This window comes from Capricornis sumatraensis, chromosome 4 (genome assembly GCF_032405125.1).
Source record: "Capricornis sumatraensis isolate serow.1 chromosome 4, serow.2, whole genome shotgun sequence".
Taxonomy (NCBI): domain Eukaryota; kingdom Metazoa; phylum Chordata; class Mammalia; order Artiodactyla; family Bovidae; genus Capricornis; species Capricornis sumatraensis.
The window spans coordinates 29,335,824-29,356,716 of NC_091072.1; the positions used below are offsets into that span (position 1 = coordinate 29,335,824).

The window sequence follows — 20,893 nt, forward strand, 5'->3', positions numbered from 1 at the left end:
GAAAGCTGCGTCTGCCACGACTGTGTTACAGTATTTATTTCTTTTCAAGCCATGAGTCTGGATATAGTGAGTGACTTGATTGTAAAATGAAATGTGTCAGAGAGAAACTCCATTTGAAAGTGACCCTTAAAGAAACTCTGGCTGAGGAAAAGAGGAAACTCACGAGAAGGTGAAAATGCATGCATTTACTTTGGCTCAGACGTCCATTCCCCACCCCTCTGCCTGAGCACACACTACCCACAGACAGGACAGACAGTCCAGCACTTTCCTCTGGAGACCAGGCCAGTCCTGGCTCAGCCCAGAGTCTGAACAATGATTTTCCCCCCTGTTTTTGGTAAAACTGAGCTATCGTTACTCATTTCTTGACATTTCTAACATGCCTCTCCCATACCATCTCATTTCTTGTGTTTCCTTTGTTAACAAGACTAATGTTGCTGTTTTTAGGAGGCTGACCTTGCTGGTTAGATCATTCCCACCCAAACTTGTCTATATCTGGCACATGGACAAATGAGCATATCTGTAGGCACGGAGGTAAACAGATGAGGTTGCTAACAGCCAGAGGTGACTGGCCCCAAAGCTCCAGGTGCCTTGGGTGTCACCTAGTGTGGTGACAACTGAAGGGATCAATATTGCAGCAACATCTGTAACCTACCTGGGACACACCAACAGGTCACACGAAGAGGTAGGAAGGTCTGGATTGCAGGACGGATAACACAGAAAACATTAACATGTCCAGTGTCTGAAAGCTTCCATTTCTAACCCACATTCATTTTAGGAAAATGTTTTTCTTATGCACTTGATATAACAAATCTATATAGCTCCTTCTAACCCTTGCATGCTGGTCCACTCGTCCTTATTATTCTTCACTCATATTTCATCTCTGTGGGTTTCAAGGACATTTTTCTAACATTTTGTGTATTATTTATGTATGCCTGTCCTTGCAAAATTAACTTTTGTGGTCATAGTAACGATGGAAATATGCCATAGATGGTTGGGTTAATTAGTTTGTTTTTTGAATGCCTCAGAAAAGATATTTTTCATGCTCTACTGTGTTGATTTCAAAGTGTCTTACACGTGCACAAAAAGCATGATTTCAAAGTGTCTTACACGTGTACAAAAAGCATGTACACATGTACAAAATAGTACATCTTCAAACACTCTTAGGCTGTAACCAGTGTCCTTGTGCCCAGGGTAGAAGAGAGTGTCTCACAACCTCTTCCCAGGCAACAGGGTAAAGACCAGCCCCCAGTCTCCAACTCAGCTCTGTATTCCAGGCCACACAAAGCTCCCTTTCCTCGCCTTTGCCAGAGAACAAGATCACAAATCTCCCAGTTTTTCGACAGCCAGTAATTCCTGGTGTGTTTATAACTAATACACTATATGGACATGACAAAGGGTTTCATGCCGCTAGAATGACAATGGCCTGAGCAGGCAGTGCTGTAGGTGAGACACTTCATTTCTATTTGTCTGCTCATCAAGTATCTATAAAAAGCATCAGGTATGGCTTGCAGGAAGCCATGTGGTATAACTGTCTGCTGCTGCTGCTAAGTCGCTTCAGTCATGTCCAACTCTGTGCGACCCCATAGACGGCAGCTCACCAGGCTCCCCGTCCCTGGGATTCTCCAGGCAAGAACACTGGAGTGGGTTGCCATTTCCTCCTCCAATGTGTGAAAGTGAAAAGTGAAAGTGAAGTCGCTCAGTTGTGTCCGACTTGTAGGGAGCCCATGGACTGCAGCCCACCAGGCTCCTCCGTCCATGGGATTTTCCAGGCAAGAGGACTGGAGTGGGTTGCCATTCCCTTCTCCAGTATAACTGTCTGCTGCTGCTGCTAAGTCACTTCAGTCGTGTCCGACTCTGGGTGACCCCATAGATGGCAGCCCACACACAAATACATCATTCTCTCAATAACCCTAATCAAAAGAAATTTTGATCAGGGATCCCAGTTGAGTGATTAATACACCCTAATGGAGTGTTACATGATTTTTAAAAAGATCTGGAGAGATGATGCAAGAATGCAGGTATCGATTTATTTCAAGCCTATTTTAGAAGATAAATGCAAGTTATTAAGATAATAGATTCTATCCCGAGGAGGAAAACAAGTGCTGATTCTTTAAAAATTTTTTAAATCAAATATGTAACCAAAAAGCAATACCGTTCAGAGAATCCTCTTGGTTGGAAATAGCTGCTTAATCAGAATACAGAGTTTTTGCTTTTTAGAAGATAAGATACTTTTATAAGCTCTCATTTATATATAACAAAAATACCATCATGTGTTGCTTAATGCCTTGAGCAGAACTTACTGAATTGCTTCTTTATTCAACAAATGCACACTGAGCCCTCCCTCAGTGCCAGGCACAAATATAACACACCTGTCGGGGGTTCAATGGGAATCAGAGGAGAAATCCATGAATCAATCACTCAAACAAAGGCAACGTTTGATGTTGGAGGGAACGCGAGTATCACAATTCTTTAAGAGTTAAAAAAAAAAAAAAGCTTGACCTTGGCTAGAGCAGGGAAACCCTTCCTGAGGAAAAGGCACTTGAGCTGACAGCTGAAGGGTGCCTGGCATCCACGTCAAGCAGGGCAGGTGGCAGGGAGAGGGAATAAAGCACACACAGGCCCCGACCGTGGTCCAACCCAGGAACTGAGGGGAAGCCAGAGAAACCGGAAGAAAGGGAGCTAGAGGAGGGAGGGAGATGTGCGTGGGTATGAGAAACAGCAGATCGCACAGAGCCTTAAATAGGCCCCTTTATGAAGGCTTATCTTGATGATTTTTCTACCATATGTAGCAACTGTTGCATATGCTCAATTTCAATGGAATATAAATATCGAGAACTAAGTCATAGTTATATAAAACAGCAGAGGCACTTGCTAAATACACATGGAGTTCAGACAGTCAGTTTAAAAACAATAAGGTTTTCACTAGAAAAGTGAGTTGTAACAAAGGTTTTAAGAAGTTATTTCTATAGAATCTCTAGCACTTGATAGATAGAATCTCTAGTCTGAATTGTTCATTCAGACACTCACCTTATTTGGTAAAATCCAGTCCCAGACTGCATAATGGCAAATGGGATGGCAAGTCACATTTCGTTTCATGTCAGTAAACCAGGAAGCAGAAATCAGTGACATATGATGTGACAACTTTAAAATAATTATGCCTGCAGATGTAGATCATGGGGGTGAGCGGGAATGGCCAAATGAGATCTCTTAGCAGTCCAAGTAAAAGTCGAGCTGTTCAAGTTAGGAACGGGCTTTATATAGCTCAATGTTTCTGCCTTTTAGGGTATCCTCGCAGAGGACTTGTATGACTGGTCTGAAACCATTCAACCCACGGGCTTGGGTTTCCCCACTTGGTGCATTTATTCACTGTTCAGCACACTGAACTTCTTGGAGACGACGCTGCTGGCACTTACTGAGTGTGTGATGCTTCTAAGCATCACTAGTTTCGTTGCACACACACGTGGTTCACTCTGTTTCCATGTGGTTGAAGCAGACAAGTGTAAAAGATGTCAGTACACTTAATTGAGTCTTCATTTTGCATCCAGCATGCCTGCTTTGGGGGTCTGCCCCTTCCTTTCATCAGCGTTATCTGATTTCTATCATTTCTATAGGATCAGAATCTGACCGCCTTTTCAATACATCTTTGAAACTCATGCCAGTGTTTCAGGCAGTCCTGCTGCCTCTCCCTAAGCACTAAAATATCTAAGAGAATGACGCATTGTTCTCCTGGAAAATTAGACAATGCTACCCAACTGACATGACCCTGAAAGCCTTCAAACATTTATAGTGCAACTCAGTTTTCAAAGGACTTAGTGGGGTGGGGGCGGGTGGGGAGAATGTGTAACCTAGAAAACAATATTCATGGGAAAACTACATTCACTTCCTTCCTACTGAGATCCTCTCAAATCATAGGAAGCGATGAGGAATCAAATGAGAATTTGGAGTTCTCTTGGGGGAAAAAAATTTAAACAACTCTCAAAGAAGCCCTCAAAACGCATGTATTGAAGAAACCACGCACATAAAAGTCCCTAGAAATCATCATGGTATCTGAAAACAAAATACTATGTTTGGCCATAAAAGGAAACCTGCACAGTTATTCTACTACGTTTTAATTATTTAACCAATAACATTAATAGCATTTGCGACATGGAGAAGGAAATGGCAAATTCTCCAGTGTTCTTCCCTGGAGAATCCCAAGGACGGGGGAGCCTGGTGGGCTGCCGTCTATGGGGTCGCACAGACTCGGACACGACTGAAGTGACTTAGCAGACTTTTCTACATTCCTTTGAAATGACAACTCTTCTAATCCTCACAACAGCCTACTGAGATAAGTCCTATTTAAAGAAGAGGAAACAGAGGCACAGGGAAGTGAAGCAACTGGCCCAAGGTCACACCAAAGTGGATTCAAACAGACATACTGTCCCAGACTCTCTGCTCTTAAGCATTACACACTTTTTTAAGTTTTCTGAAACAACCAACCAGTAAGACCTAAAGCTACAGACGATCGCTGCATACAGAACTGGGAGTTTTAAATATTACTGTGTGGGTCCACATTTTCTGTTACAATGAGGATTTCATTTTTAGGAAGCCCTTTGAGCCCACGAGGCTTTGGTGCCACCTGAAAAGGTGAGAAGGCATTTGGAAAACTGGTGAAAGCATTCAAAATAACGTGTTCACTTACTTAACAGTGGGGCAGAGGACAGCGGAAGCCTCTCTTCTCCAAAATGCCAGTCTCTTGTGCTTCTAACAATTGGAGGGTTATCTGAGTTAATAAGATCCTTCCTTGATACATAAATACCTTCTAGGATGGTTTGTTCTACATCAACTGTGCCTTAGGTACAGTTTCGATTAGACCAATACTTAGCTGAAAACAGTCTCAGTATATCTTGTGTGCTATGGAGGGAGAGAAAGAAATGAAACGCTAAACTGACTTTTGACATTTCCATCCATTTCCCCCATTCCCTCTTCATCTCTGAAAGATTATTCCTGCTCTAGCCTCTGAAACCAAGCCTGTCTTTCTGGAGAGTTTAAGAATCTCAGTGAACATGGTGGCCAGTCCCACTCATGCCTGGCACCAGGGCAACTAGGTTCTTATCTTTTTCTTCAGAACCAGTATTGCTGCCCAGAATCTTGTGAAATGTCCTAATTCCTCTAAGCATTAGATGTTGATCTGTGGACCACTCTTTTAAGTAGCAAGGATCAAGAGCTGCTGCTGCTGCTGCTGCTGCTGCTGCTAAGTTGCTTCAGTCCTGTCCAACTCTGTGCGACCCCATAGACGGCAGCCCACCAGGATCCTCTGTCCCTGGGATTCTCCAGGCAAGAACACTGGAGTGGGCTGCCTTCTCCAACGCATGAAAGTGAAAAATGAAACTGAAGTCGCACAGTCGTGTCCGACTCATAGCGACCCCATGGACCACAGCCTACCAGGCTCCTCCGCCCATGGGATTTTCCAGGCAAGAGTACTGGAATGGGTTGCCATTGCCTTCTCCAAGCAAGGATCAAGAGCAGTGGTTCTTAAAGTATGGTCAAGTATCACCTGGGGACTTGTTAGCGATCAAAATTTCAGGCCCCTCCCCAGACATAGTAAGTCAGAAACTAGGGCTAGGACCCAAGAATGTGTGTTTTGATGAGCCTTCCAGGTGACTCTGATGCTTACTACAGTTTGAGAACCACTGGCCTAGATGGCACTGCCTGATAAAAATATAATACAAGTCATATTTATAATATAAAAGGCTTTGTCATTTTAAAAAATAAAAAGAGGTAAAATTAATTTTAACAAAATATTTAATGCAATGTATCTGTAATACTATTTCAACATATGATCAAGATTTTAAAAAAATTCTGCTTACAATCTGTTTTTCATACTTAAAGTCTGGTATATATTTTACACTTATATGACATCTCAGTTCTGACAAACCACATGTGGCTCAACAGCCACATGTATCCACCACATTAGATAGGCAGGCTCTAGACTTAAATAAAATCAGTCCTGAATATTCATTGGAAAGACTGATGGTGAAGCTGAAGCTCCAATACTTTGGCCATCTGATGCGAAGAGCTGGCTCATTAGATAAGACCCTGATGCTGGGAAAGACTGAGGGCAGGAGGAGAAGGGGACGACAGAGGATGAGACGATTAGATAGCATCACCAACTCAATGGACAGGAATTTGAGCAAACTGTGGGAATCATGAAGGACAGAGGAGCCTGGAGTGCTGCAGTCCATGGGGTTGCAAAGTACTGGACATGATTTAGCGACTCAACAGCAACAACAACAAGGCTTAGCAGTGATAATATCATGAACTTTTATGTTTTCTGTGTATCAGGCATTACTTGGTTAAGCATTTTATGTACATAATCGTATAAACCCGACCACAGCTCTATGGATTGGCATTGTTATTACCCCCATCTTATACAGAAGAAGAGTTATGCCAAAGGCCTATTTAATGTTTCATCAATATAAGAAGCCCACTCTAATATAAGCATTTCCGAATGATCTTAAATCAATTTTTTTGGTAAAAAACACAAAAGAAAAAAAAGAGAAATAAAACCATTAACAGTACAGTTGATATAACTGTTACGTTATTAATAACTTACAAAAGACATAGTAGTTGGGTAAGTACTCTAACCTTTAAAAATATGCCTCAATTTGCACTCTTCTGTGATGCCAAATCTGTTGAAAAGTTCTTAGGGACAGGCTGTCTGGACAGTCAAGATCTTTGGGGAACAAGGGAGCCCTGGGTGAGTTACTTGGCAGGGTAGGACTCATCCTAAATGGAACAGGGAGTTGGGTCATAACCTGTTCATTCAAGTGCAGATGGACATAAAATGACTCTAAAAATAGTTCAACGTGAAGCAATGGGCTTCTCTCAGTATTGGTGTGAAAAGCACCCTGTTTGTAATTTAAAAATAATGGTTGACTTAGTACTCAAATAGTTAATCTTTATCTGTTCCCTTAACTTCCACAGTTTCCCAAGGAAGGTCCATTTTTAAATGTATTTTCCTTTTCATTATAAACTACTATAAGGAGAAAAAGGAAAAACAGTTAAAAAGTTTAGTTCCTGTTACATGGCATAGTGATTTGATATTTCTATACATTTCAAAATGATCACTACAGTAAGTCTAGTCACCATCTGTCACCATACAACGATATTACATAATTATTGACTATATATAATCCTCAAACTGTCCATTTCACACCTTGTGACTCAATTTATTTTGCAACTGGAAGTTTGTACCTCAATCTGCCTCACCTATTTCTTTCCTCAGTATTTTCTTTAATCAGTTACAAGGAAAGAACTGAATTTGATGTGAGCCTCTGGTAGCCAGCCTTCATAATATTCACTATAAAATATATCAAGGTGGTTTTTATAATGGACTAAGATCAGGGGATCTTCTTTTATCTCTCAACAGTACTTCCTGACTGCATACGCATTTTCTTTGTTACAAAGAATGGGGAGTTCAGAGGTTTCAGGGATTTCATCTAGAACAGAGGCTTTTTTACAAATACTTAAGTGTTTCCTTGGTAGGAAGTAACTAATTTTCCTTTTTCGGGATGTTGCAAAAAGCCTAATGAAGCAATGGCAGTCAGGAGTCGGTCTGATGACGCATATATTCCCTGGGTCAGAGTAAGAGATCTCCACATCTTCAGTTGCCATGGTTTAAATAGCCTGTGGAAAAGAAGCTGTAAACGTCTGTAACAAATTCTGTCCTTACTCTCGCTGCGTTTGTGTGCTGTAAACCTTTCGAGGCAAAGAAATTAATTCTGTCCACTATTGTATTCTCAGAGTGCTTGGCATATCAGAAGTTTTGCCACAAAAATGTTTGTTGAATGAATGAATACAATTTCCAGATCTTAATTCATCATTCTACAAACAAAATGAAAGCTCAGAGTTTGCCAGTCATTGCTGGTGACCCAGTCTGAAGTATTTCTTCACTGGCCTTTGGAGCGGGGAGAGAGCAGGAGATGGGTGCCTGTCTGCATCTTGTCACTGAATGGCCCCCAATCTCTGCCAAGAGATAAGAAATGTCAACAGCTTAACCCAGTAGCTTTCAAAAATAGCATGGTTGATGAGACTGGAAATGTGGGTGTGGGCTAGAAATAACTCATTTGTCTTCAGTCTTAAGGAGGACAGGCTGACAACAGTTATTCCTCCCAGAGAGAAATGTAAAATATTTTTTAAGACCCATATAAGCTGGCCAGGAACTATCAGAAGAAAAGTCTTTCCTCTCAATACGGCATAAATAGGACATCTGATTTTCAACGAATCAGGTGAATCATTTTGAAAACGCAAGGATTATGGCAAAGTACTATGTTTCTTTAAGATTCCAGTTAAGTTTTTTTGTTGTTGTTACTGTGTGTTTTGCTTTCAATCATGCTGGCAGTTTTCCTCAAAATATAAAGGAATATTTGCACAGTGAAGCAAGTTGTTGTGGGTTTCCTGGTTTGTGTCCCTGCCCCCCAACACACACCCCTGGGGGGGCGGGATGTGGCGATCCAGGCAAGGTTTTTTCATCCCTTGCAGACAACCCCGGCTGCTGTTAAATGCTGAAAATAGCTCAAATGCTCTCAGAACAGTAGCACCACCCAGCAGCTGAGATTCTTTCTCTCTCTCACTTGCTTTCTCTCTTGCCCACCCCCCACCTTTTTTTTTTTCAGACACTTGGATTGGACTTAATCTTAAACCTCTGGAGTTCAAGACCTTTTAAAAAGGGCTAAATAAACAACCTCCACATGTAAAAGGCCACTGACTCCTACTTCCTCTCTTCAGAGCAACTGTTGAACCTGGCTGCCTGTAGGTAAGATTTTTTTTTTTAATTCTGGAATTATTTTGTTGGTTTATCACATGGACTCAATGTTTTTTAAATAACTTGTCAATGGTGAAAATAAGCAGGGGGTGGGGGGGGGGACGGTTCTGGGGGTGCTGAACGCCCTCCAGGTAGATACAGTGTTCCACAGTCCAGCAGCAGCCTGAGTGCGTTTCTGCAACTGCAGCTTTAAACAGTGCTGAACGCGCTCTGTACGATGCTGACCTGCAGAACAGAGCTGTCTGTGCCTGAGCCTGAGCCGCTGCAGAACGCTAATTAAGCCTCCTTGCCAGGGTCATCCCAGAGCCTTTCAGACACCCTCATTTTCTTGTTTAGACCGGGTTTACTTATTTTTAACTTTCTAAGGGCGTTTTTTTTTTAAGGGAAAAGATGCAACTACCTGAGTAAAGGAGCTAGATTAGTGATTTATTCTTTAAGGACAATGAGGGGCTCTATCTTATTACCTTCCTTCACCATTGCTTTGTTCATTGCTACTGTGGAATTAGAACAATTTCTTGTTTGCTTTTGTATTGTATCTTCCTACCACAATTCAGTGACTCAGTTTTGAGGTTTCCTTACCTAGCCGATGGTCTTCGGCTAGAAGTTTTCTTTCTCTACTGTCACAATATAATAGTTTGGAGGGTTTTCTGTGCTTTCTCCCTCCCCCACCTTACGCTTGGTCTTGACATTTTGCAAAGCACTTTGATCTGTGGACTTTAACTTCAAACATGGCATTTACTTTGATTGTGGGTATTTACTATGTTCGGTAAAAAGTCTTCTTTTTTGTTTAAGGCTTTTATATCATTTCCTTGGAATAATCTATTGGGTTTTGGTTTTCTCTCACTGATATGTGTTAGGTTTTATTAGTATAGGGATCCTCCTCCCCCCAGCAGAAAAGCAAAGACTTCTATGGCAGGTTTCTCTGACCATCACAGAGTTTATGATAGCTCTCTGCTCCACTCAGCAGATGTCTAAAATCAAGCAGGAAATAATGGTGCACAGACCAGACTCTATCAACCCCTCTTGTAAGTGCCTCTAAATTGCCATATGCCTTGGGGCCCTTACTGTTGCTGTTTAACAGGGACACTGAAATCCTTGAAATTTAGAGATTATTATTTCCAAAGAAGTTTATTGGTATCTCACCATATGTCAAAAGAAAGCAAGCATTTTAAACACACATCTTCCAGGTAAATTTTTTTTTTTTTTTCAAAAAAGAAAGTAAAAGAAAAAAAATTTTTTTTAAGAAATAAAAGAACATTTTACAAAGGAAAACTAGAAAAAAAGGAAGGAGAAAAAAAAATTCTCTGTAGCCAGAAGTCTGTTATGCTAGTGAAACTTCTGCTGAATGAGGGATAAGGAATGAAAAAAATGTATTTCCTAAAACAGGCAGAGTGTAGCACTTTCTAGCCATTCAGTCAACCTTTAGATGTTCTGTTTGTTTTAGAGAAAATTCGTGGGTATATCACATTTGTTTGTCACTCTTTTCTTCTCTATTGCAAACAAAGTGTGTTTTCAAAGTCCTCAGCCAGATACTGAGTTTGTCATCTCCTGGCAATCCGGCCTTGCGTCCTGGGTGAAGGTGAACAGTAGGACGAGCCTAATCCTGTCAGGAGACTAAGTGCCAGGCAGGGACCCTGGCTCCTCAGAGCTGACACAGGACACACCCTGTGCCCTGCATCGTGCTGACAAGAAAGGAAGCCAGTGGCCGCTGGACTCAGGTTCAGAGGGTGGAGCTAGGGAGTAAGTTATGGGAGACGTCCCTCTGGATTAGAAGCAGATGCAACATGATCTCTAGAACTAGGACTGAGATTGAAGAAAAACCTAGAGCTGTTCAGTCTAATTTTTTTTTTTTTAATTTCCCAAAGCTGGACATTTAATTACTAACTTTCTTTCTTCAGATCTTCATTATAAGAGCTTTTGAATCGTCTCATTTCTGTGATGTGTGTATAGTCAAAACTTGAAATCCTTTGGTCATTTTGAGCATATCCGTCACTACCTTTGGTGGGGGTCTTCCCTTTAATACTAGGCATTCTTGATTTGGCATTGCTGAGGAGAAATGTGCTGCTAAAAAGGCAATGCTAGTTAAATGGCAACCCACTCCAGTGTTCTTGCCTGGAGAATCCCAAGGACGGGGAAGCCTGGTGGGCTACCGTTTATGGGGTCACACAGAGTCAGACATGACTGAAGCGACTTAGCAGCAGCAGTAGCAGTTCAGTTGCAGAATCCAATGGCTGAAATGTGTTTGGAATGTGACAGAGGCCATTCCATTCTTGAACAAGCTATTTTTTTCCTGTTCTGTTGGGTTTTTTGTTTTTTTGTTTCCTTTTGCCTCTTAATTTTACTTTGAAACTTTGGCTTGTTTGAATGTGAAACTCAAGGATAAACGTAGCCAAAACCACTGAGTTTCACACAGCTTCCACATGAAAGAAGTATTCTACCCAGCCTTGCTCGAAACTTGGCCCATGTTTTGCCAAAAGTTTCATGAATGTCACTGAGCCTGGATTTGAAACATAATCCCAAGTCAAGTGACTTCTGGTGACTTTGAGGCTGTCCTGTAGAAGTATAGAATCTGTCAAACAAGGGCACCCCTTATTTTCACATCTCTGACTATAATTTCATGTATACACACATTTTTGCAATAAACTTACATTTGTTCTGTGATACTTTAAAGCCAGGTTCAATCCTAATGTGAATTTTTATCACTGGGGTATTGGAGCAATTGGCAAATAGAAGTCTGCATTTTAAAATTCCAACACAGTCTGAAGCAAGTGGTGTGAACATGTTGGTATAATTCAGCTGAAGGAAGTCAGTCCCAGGAGAGTCATGGAGTGGCTTTCTTTGCTTAAATATACTTCTGTGCTCATGTGGAACAAACAGTAACATTTTGTCCAGGTCTATCTGCTTGACAGTATGCCTTTTGTTCGTTCTCCAAAGGTGGTGTCAAATATATTGGTGGAAAAATAATAAACTTACAGATTTTTTTTTTTGGCCTTCTCAACTGACACACTCCTAGGGAACATTGTAAGCATTGAAAAGTTTAGTAACGTTACTTGTAATGTATACTGAGGGTAAAGGAATCCTCAGCAGTCAATTTTCTTCAGAAAAGCTTGACCTCGAGCTGTTGCATGACAGCCAAATGGGCTGGGTTGTGAAGTTGTGTGTGTGTGTGTTGAGTGGCTGGAAAGGAAGATGGGATTTGTAAACCTGGTTCAGCAAATGTTACATTTACACGAGAAACAACTGAGAGAAGAAGGAGACAAAGATGAGAGCACTGGAAGTAAGAGGAGACCATCTGGTGCAGAGGCTGAGGAATCAGGACATTCAATAGCGACTTCTTTAACTCGACTTTGTCCTGGAAACTAAAACTCTACCTGCAAAATACCCACACCTGTCATTTTATTTAATACTCAGGGTTATCAGAGATCATAGACTGTGTTTTTATTTCACCCCATGCATGGTTGTTTCACATTCAATAACTGACTTCCTGGATCATCTGTCTTAAGGTAGGGTGGTATTCCTACTAATATGGGGTTGGTCATGCAGGCAGTGTGTTCCCAATGTACAGGTGAGGACACTGATCCCCAACGTTGCCACAGTATCTATTTTACATCCCTAGAAAATAGCCAATGGTAGGTTGGCTCTCATATCAAGAGTTTTCAAAGTGTACCGTTCCATCTCATTACATAATACAAAGATATAAAACAAGTTAAAAATAAAAGCCAAAGGATAATAAGAAAATAGTTAGTCCAAGCTATGAGGGGAACGCTATTTGGAATCATAACAATTTCTGAGTTTCTATACTTCACTGAGAAATAATAATCAAATAATTAAATAATCAAATAATCAAAAGTAGGATGAAGATTACAGAGAAAGACAAACATGTGTGGTATAATGAACCAAAAGTTATGACTTGGTGATCAAAACAAGACGCAGGTCAGTGAAAAGAATCACGTTAGTAACTTGATACAGCTTAAATAAAATAATGTACTTGCTACTGAAAGGTCAATCCAGTATTAGAAAAGATAGGACAGAAACACTAATCTCTTGTTTTGAACATAAATTTGGACTTGAAAAGAGAAAGTGAATTTAGTTTAATGGAAAAACACATGTACAGCTTGTGTTATTAAAGCACTGTGTTTTGGTTACTTTGACCTGATACAAATCCTGGTCCAAGCACAACTTTGAATTGGTTTAATTCTAGTGGAGCCGTTGCTCTTGACATGCATTCAGCTTAGTGGTACTTCTCTTGTTCAATTTTGCAAACCTAAGAAATTTGGTTGGTTCTGAATTTAGCTCCAAGCAGTGTTCAGAACTTTTGTGTTTGTTCGACCTGACTATTTAAATATTTTAAAACCACATAACACTCAACTTTAGAACAAATTCCTAGTGTTAAAAATACCTAAGAATGTTGAAAAAGTTATGTATAGGTACACTGTCTGCAAATTTAATGAGCATACAACCAAATATAGTTAACAAACACAGTTTCGATCTGTAGATCAAAACTATTTTCTATTCCGCATTTGTATGGTTTACTATGAAAGTATTCATTTAAAATTTTTTTTTATTATACTGGGATTAAAGATCATGGTTAAGGACAGAAAACTGGGAATTCTCTGTCAGTCCAGGGGTTAGGACTCTGCACTTTTACTGCCTCCCCCCGGCTTCAACCTCTGAGTGGGGACCTAAGATCCCACAAGCCACAGGGCGTAGCCAAAATATTCTCTTAAAGAGAAAAGAAAAGAGAAGCATGGAAATCTATCCCCAAACAAATATGGCTGAGTAAATGTGCAGTTAGACTAGAAACCACATCCTTGTGGTACCAGCAAAGCCAAGTGTTTGCAGGTATTGTCTGGCATCTGGTTGACCTTCACATGGACATCTGTGAATAGTCCAGAATAGTGGGTCTGTACTGAAGGATTCAGCAGGGGAGTGTTGGAGATTAAGGAGGAAGTTTTGCACTAATTCAAGAAGGATGCTAAATGTCAAGCTAAGAGATCCACACCTCTTTCTGATGTAAGAAGTGGTCATTATCCCTGACTGTACAGGGCAGTAAAATGAGAACTTTGGGAAGAAGTAAACAGCTTACAGAATATCACGTCTTAGAGACTGAGATTTTAAAAAAATTAGATTGCTTTGAATAAAAATCTTTGAAATATACATTTTTTAGTATTTTTATTTAATTAAATAAAATTTTAAATAAACTCATTCTGTTTATTTATAAATGTTTTATAATTTGAAATATAAATTATTTTACTTATAAAATGTAAACAATATTTTATAAATTATTTGCTATAAAACTCAATAATTTACTATTGATGTGGGGCATAAAATTAAATCCCTGAAATTTTCTTTTTCTATCAAATATGACTTTTTTCATTCAAAGCAAGATAAAACCAAAAGTACATATAAACAAGTTCTAAACTTTATATTGATATCACAAAAGACTGTGACTTATGATGAGAAACTTTTAAAAACCAAGAGACCGAAAAACTGAGTGAAATGGTAAATTCGGCAAAAGACAATTTTTTGTAGAAAAAATAATGAAAGTTGACTTTGTAAAAAAACAAAAAACTTTTTTAAGATGACTACTAGTTTTCAATATAAAACATATTTCATTTTAGTGTTTAAGCTACTTTACTTAATAAATGAATGGATGAATTTTATATTCCAAAATTAAAGTTGGCATTTGCACTTTATCTCACATGGTGAGATCCATCACTTAATAGCCATAGTTTGTGTAAAAACTTGTCTGGAAATGAAGTGATAATATTTATGCTAAGGTAAGAAAATTTGATTACAGTGAGAGTTTTATCCTCTTTATAATATTTTACCTATTTTGTATATTGAAATTAAACAAAAAGCATTGAGGTTAAAAATCACTTGTGCCTAAATCATGTACATCCTTTTCCTAATCAACATTCTGAATGACTATATAAGAGCATACAAAAATTACATGTAAAAACACTTGGCAGAAGATCAGTTTGCATTTTTCAATGAACATTATAGCTTCTTTCACTAACACATGACGTGCTTTTTAATTTAAGAAGAATGATCTTACATATAAATCAAAAAGGAAGGAAATTAAGAGGTTACTAGTAAATGCAAACGGTGTTTTAAGGGACCACAAATAACTACTTTTAATATCCTAAGCATTTTCATATTTATTGAGTGAATATTGTCATAAGGGTCTTTTTATATTGCTTCAGTCATTTGCTTCTTAAAGACTGCCGCCACCATCCTATATATGAAGCATATGGAGCTTGAGGTTTAAAACTTTACACTCTGACACTCTGACTACTGAGCAATCTCAAGGTAGAAGACACTGATAAAATCCAAAACAACTTTTCAAGTTAAAAATTCACAACCAGCCATAGGAAAGAATTGCTTTTACCTTAAAGAAAAAAAAAAAAAGTATCAATTAAAAACCTGTATTATAAAAGATGCACTAAAAAACATGATTCTCAGATTCTGGTTACCTTGGGGGACATAGGGAAGATATTTCAACCAGAGGTGTGTACCACAGAATTTAATTGAATTCATAATGTCTTATATTTTAAGATGAATTGTGGGTACATGGATATTTTTATATTATTCCTTTTATCTTTTGAATGTCTGAGTAAATGCTGGCATCTTCCATGCCTTAAATTTAAGACAAACATTGTATATACTGAAAATTTTAAGTATATTTCTCAGCTGCTAATATTGAGAAGACAATATTAATTTTAGTGAAAAGCAATTTTATAACATACAGGCAAGCCTTTCAGTGGCCACAGGACCACAGCAGTGGTTTGATATGCATGAGTTTCCAGTTAATGTTATCCTGTGCAAAGTAAGGATGACCTATGTTTACTATAAAGACATCACTCTGTAACTTAATAACACATTTCTTAAAATTTAATTTATTAAAAAATTTACATACACACAACTGTTCCTTAATTTTCACACTAACACTTTGATATCATGGGGCAGGGGGAAGTCCAGTTATTTTTCATTATCATTTGGTAGGAACCTGCCAAATGAGAATTTTCATTCTGATTTTTTTGTTTGTTTGTTTTATCCATAGAGTTATTTCAAAATGCTAAAATGGAAAAGCTGGCAGGCAGCACTATCTTTTTTAGGAGGTTTGATGAATGATGGATTATACTGAATAACTTTCTTTTTTTTATTGCAAGTGATTTTACACTTAGTCTGAAAATTCAGTACAAGCCAAAAGTCCCTTATTTTAAATCACAGAATTCAAAGAAAATATATTTCCTAAGATTCCAGACAAAGCCTATCAAAACATTTGAACTGTAAATAATAAACTCATCGAAGAAATTGTGATGTTCTGATAATACAGAGAATAACTTTGAATTTCTTCATGCCGTTGTTACTAAAGCTGTGAAACCAACTATTACATAATTAATAAAAGAGTAATATCTATAAACAAATGTGAGGAAGAGGCTTTTAGATTTCTGGCATTAGACACTGTCAGTTCCCTGACCATTAAAGTCTCTTCTCCTTTGCCTCCTGTGACACTGAAATATTTTCCTCCAGTCTCTGATCACTCCTGAATTCCACTGACAGGTGAATCTTTCTTTGCCTGACCTTAAAGGTGTTCCCTTGGGTTCTGTTCCTCATGTCAAATCTCCCCTCAGTTCACCTTTATCCTCCTTTGTGACTATCTTAAAATCTATGCCTCTATCCCTCATCTCTTTCATGAGTTCCAGCCTCACATCTATAAGGAAATGGTAAACACCCCATATGAATACCTTCAGTGTGTTTCAAACTCAGTACTTCTAAAACTCATCATCTTCCAATTCCCAACTTGCTCTTCTTCCCCAGGGCTCTGTTTTAATAATTGTGTCACCGAGTTATTCAGAATTAGAATCTTAAACAAGCATTCAAATGTTCCTTCATACCAGCTTAGTCACTGTCGAGTCTACCTACACACACAACTTCAATATCGCCCCTTGCCCTCGCTTAAAAGCCACTGCAACATTCTTGACTAGAATTTCTCAGCACTGTCCTGATTACTCTTGACATCCATATTTTCTGCCCTCCAGTCTAATCCCTTGAAGCAGAGATGCTTTGTTGAAATAAACAAGCTTGGTATGTAGACTTCCCATACACCACACTCCCCTATCATATAGCAACTACATTCACTTTGCTTTCTCCTCAGGCTTGCGGGACCAGGAAAGATGCTCATGTCAACCAATGGAAGTAAAACTCAGTATATGGTGTTCAGACATAAACAGCCCTGGGTTTTCCCAGACAAAAGGCAGAGTTGGCAACCTTTCCAGATTCATTAGTAAGAAAAGGTGTGGCTCACTGTGCCAGCCATGGAATAGAGATCCAAAGTCAGTCTAGCTACTTCTCTCAAAAAATCCTTTCCCTCTGATTCTCCTTCTAACAGTAGTTCACAAATCACCTGTTTCATTGGCACTTATTATGTACAATGTGATGGTTGTAGGCAAAGGCTAAGCGATAAACATTTTGTTAAAAAAAAAAAAAAAAGACCATAGGAAGAACACAAAGTTTTAAGCCAGAAACCCCATGTGATTCATAAGTGACAGTGGAAGAAGTCTTTGAGAAATAAATGACTTTAATTTTTTGAGGAGCCTCCATGCTGTTAGAGGCTGCACCAATTTACATTTCCACCAACAGTGCACAAGGGTTTCCTTTCTTCACATCTTCAATAAGACTTGTTATTTCTTATCTTTTTGATGATAGCCATTCAACTCTAAAATATGTGAACATCTTCAGAACTAAGTAGAAAACAAAGAAATGACTGAAATAATATAAAAAGATCCTTATGACAATATTTCACTCAATAAATATGAAATCACTCAAGGTATTAAAATCATCTGTGGTCACTTAAAATGCAATTGGTTTTACTAGTAAATTCCTAATTTCCTTCCTCTCTGATTTATATGTAAGAACGCTCTTCTTAAACATAAGCACAGTCAAGTGTTAAATGTACCAAGCTCTAATAGTCCATTAAAAAATACAAAAACAAGGAATGGAGCTGTTTTGGGGGACACCATAAAGGTCCCACTCATTGAATGACTGTCATAATTATAGTAAATATAACTTTATCTGAATAGTAGGATATAAAGAGTGAAATTCTAAATACCAAACTTCTGGATCTTTTAACGTTTCTTTAACCATTGATCTTTAGTCATCTGATCAGTAATCGTTTATTAAGAGGCTACTCAGTAGTCTGTTCTGGCCTCTGTGACAGTCCCTGAGAACTAGCCATCCCCCCACACCACCCCCCATCCCTGTGCAGTAGGAGATAGTTATTGAAAGGTAATTGGCCAAATAGCCATATAATTAAAACTGTAATAAGAGCCACGAAAGAAAGATAAAGGATGCTAGAAGAGCAGAATTCACAACTGTGAGGACCAAGGGTCAAGGACAAAAAGACAGCTAGATTTGGAATTTAGTGAAATTATTAGGAAGGTGAGTCACTTGGGGTAGCAACCAGAAGAAGCATTTCCTATGCCAGGAATGATGGTCCCTTTTACCAATTACTGATGGTAAAGAATGAAGAGAGATGGACACGATTCCTCCAAAAATAGATACATCAGGCATCACTGTGAACATCCACCCTCTCGATACAAGTGAGTGCATGTGATGGACTTTTTGTCCTGTGGAAAATATCTTTAGAATGATAGCTAGCTGGGCTAGTATATATATATCGTGGTGCTGGAGAAGACTCTTGAGAGTCCCTTGGACTGCAAGGAGATCCAGCCAGTCCCTCCTAAAGGAGATCAGTCCTGGGTGTTCATTGGAAGGACTGACGTTGAAGCTGAAACTCCAATACTTTGGCTACCTGATGCGAAGAGCTGACTCATTTGAAAAGACCCTGATGCTGGGAAAGATTGAGGGCAGGAGGAGAAGGGGATGACAGGGAATGAGATGGTTGGATGGCATCACCAACTCAATAGACATGGGTCTGCATGGACTCTGGGAGCTGGTGATGGACAGGGAGGCCTGGCATGCTGTGGTTCATGGGGTCACAAAGAGTTGTATACGACTGAGCAACTGAACTGAACTGATTATATATATATATATATATATATATATATATATATATATATATATATAAACTAGTTTGTATGTATATATACACACATACATATAAATTAGTGTGTGTGTCTGTGTGTGTGTGTGTGTATATATATATATATATATATATAAATTCTCCATGGATTTTATAGTGTTGTGTTTGCTCCTGCTTAAATATTGAAGGAGTATGATTTCTGAAATGATTTATGAAAGATGAATGTGACTTTGAGTAAAACTTATTTGAGCTTTGAGTAGGATTTTCAAGATAAACATCCAAGGAAATGTCTAACAAGAGGGATATTGAAACACAATTTCTCAATGAATAAAGACCTTACTGATTGCAGCTATGAATTCAAGTATTTTGACATATGTTCAGGTGTTTGTTTTGAGGCATGTAAGGAGTTAAAAGTGAAAGAAAATGTTTAAAGTTCTCTTCCTCACTTTGAACTACATTTCAAAGAAATACATACTTTCAACGTAAAACATATTTCCTCCATAGACCAACACAAATATGTGTATGAATGTGAATTAAATCTCATGGTTGGGGTTATATCTGTTAATTTTTATTATGTATCTATAATGGCAACTATTTAAAATATTTTCTGCTTTAATAATATTATTCAGAGTAGTACTGATAATAATATTTCTTCTGCTTCATATACCCTTATTTACATTTTTCAAAATCAGCAATGAGACTAATTTATTTTAAGAATTCCAAGGTTTTCAAACAAAAATACCTGCATGCAACTAAAAAAAAAAGAGAGAGAGAAAGAAACATGGTTTTTAATGCATTATTTACTTTAGGTATTTACTGTGATCGATTGTGTCCAACTCTTTGCCATCCCATGGACTGTAACCCTCCAGGCTCCTCTGTCCATGGCATTTTCCAGGCAAGAAGACTAGAGTGGGTTGCCTTTTCCTTTCCCAGGGGATCTTTCCAACCCAGAGATCAAACTCACATCTCCTGTATTGCAGGCAGATTTTTACCACTAAGCCACCAGGGAATGTTTCCAGAAATAATCATAAACTTATATTTGTAAAAGGTAGCTGAGCACATTTATAACATTTCTTTTCCAGGGATCAGTATTGCTCTAGAAACTGCTGTTTGAAATCACAAAGTGGGTATCCGTGTAGACATCTTTTGTTAATTTTTCAGATTATTCCTTCCTCATGCTACCATGAACAGTAGCAAAAAGGAATCAGAGAGAGCAATAAACAATGAACTTCCAGGTTAAAGAGTATTAAACGAAGCACTTCCAATTCAATGACTATTGTATTCCTAATATAAGTCTTGAACCCAAGAACTGGGAAACCTGGGCATTCATGGGCAATAGAAATATGTCAAAAAAAAGGAGAATCAGAATATTTGCTGGAATCCCTAAACTGTGCAATTCCTGAATGAGGCAACTTTGAGTAGAAAACAGAAATCTGCCTCATAGGAATATGAAAGTGCTGTGGCACAGAGTATTTTCTAGAAGTTGAAGATTTGACCTTGCGTGATTACTGAAGCTGACTTAGAATACTGTCCATGGCAGGAATACTGGGCTGGGCTGCCATTGCCTTCTCCATGTTCTCTTTACTCACGGTCAGTAAATCTGTCCTATGCTATAGTCATGTAGCTCAGCCCTTAGGAGAAGACATCCCTCTTCCTTCCAATACACACACACACATCTTATTTGATTTCTAAATATATCAAATGGAAAACCTTACCCTCATCTATGACCCTGACAATGCTTGGTATTAGGAGAATTACTGAGAAAAAAAGCAATCAACTCTTTTATCGCTGTTACTTGAAAGGTGCTTTCCTTACATTAGGCATAAATAGTTTTAACTCCTACTTCATCTCTTAACCAAGAAACTGTTCTTTCCTCTGGCATTTGGTGCACCATAGGACATGTTTCATTTCTAGACTTAGACCAAGTTCCTTGTCTCTCTAGAGATATTAACAGCACCACCATTCACTCAGACAGAGGCAATCAGAGCACCTTCTAAGAGGAAAGCACTGCTCTGAGTTCTTGGGACACATCAGTGAGC

At 38.7% G+C, this 20,893-nt stretch overlaps 1 protein-coding gene across 2 annotated transcripts in view; it reads left to right on the top strand.

The window, feature by feature from the left end:
* The window catches only part of SORBS2 (sorbin and SH3 domain containing 2), a 212,567-nt gene that overhangs the window by 25,153 nt on the left and 166,521 nt on the right, over positions 1–20,893 (top strand). For both annotated transcript variants that reach the window (XM_068970137.1, XM_068970143.1), the window contains exon 2: positions 8,658–8,797. The gene's annotated coding sequence lies outside the window, so the exon portion shown is untranslated. The remainder of the gene's footprint in view (positions 1–8,657; positions 8,798–20,893) is intronic.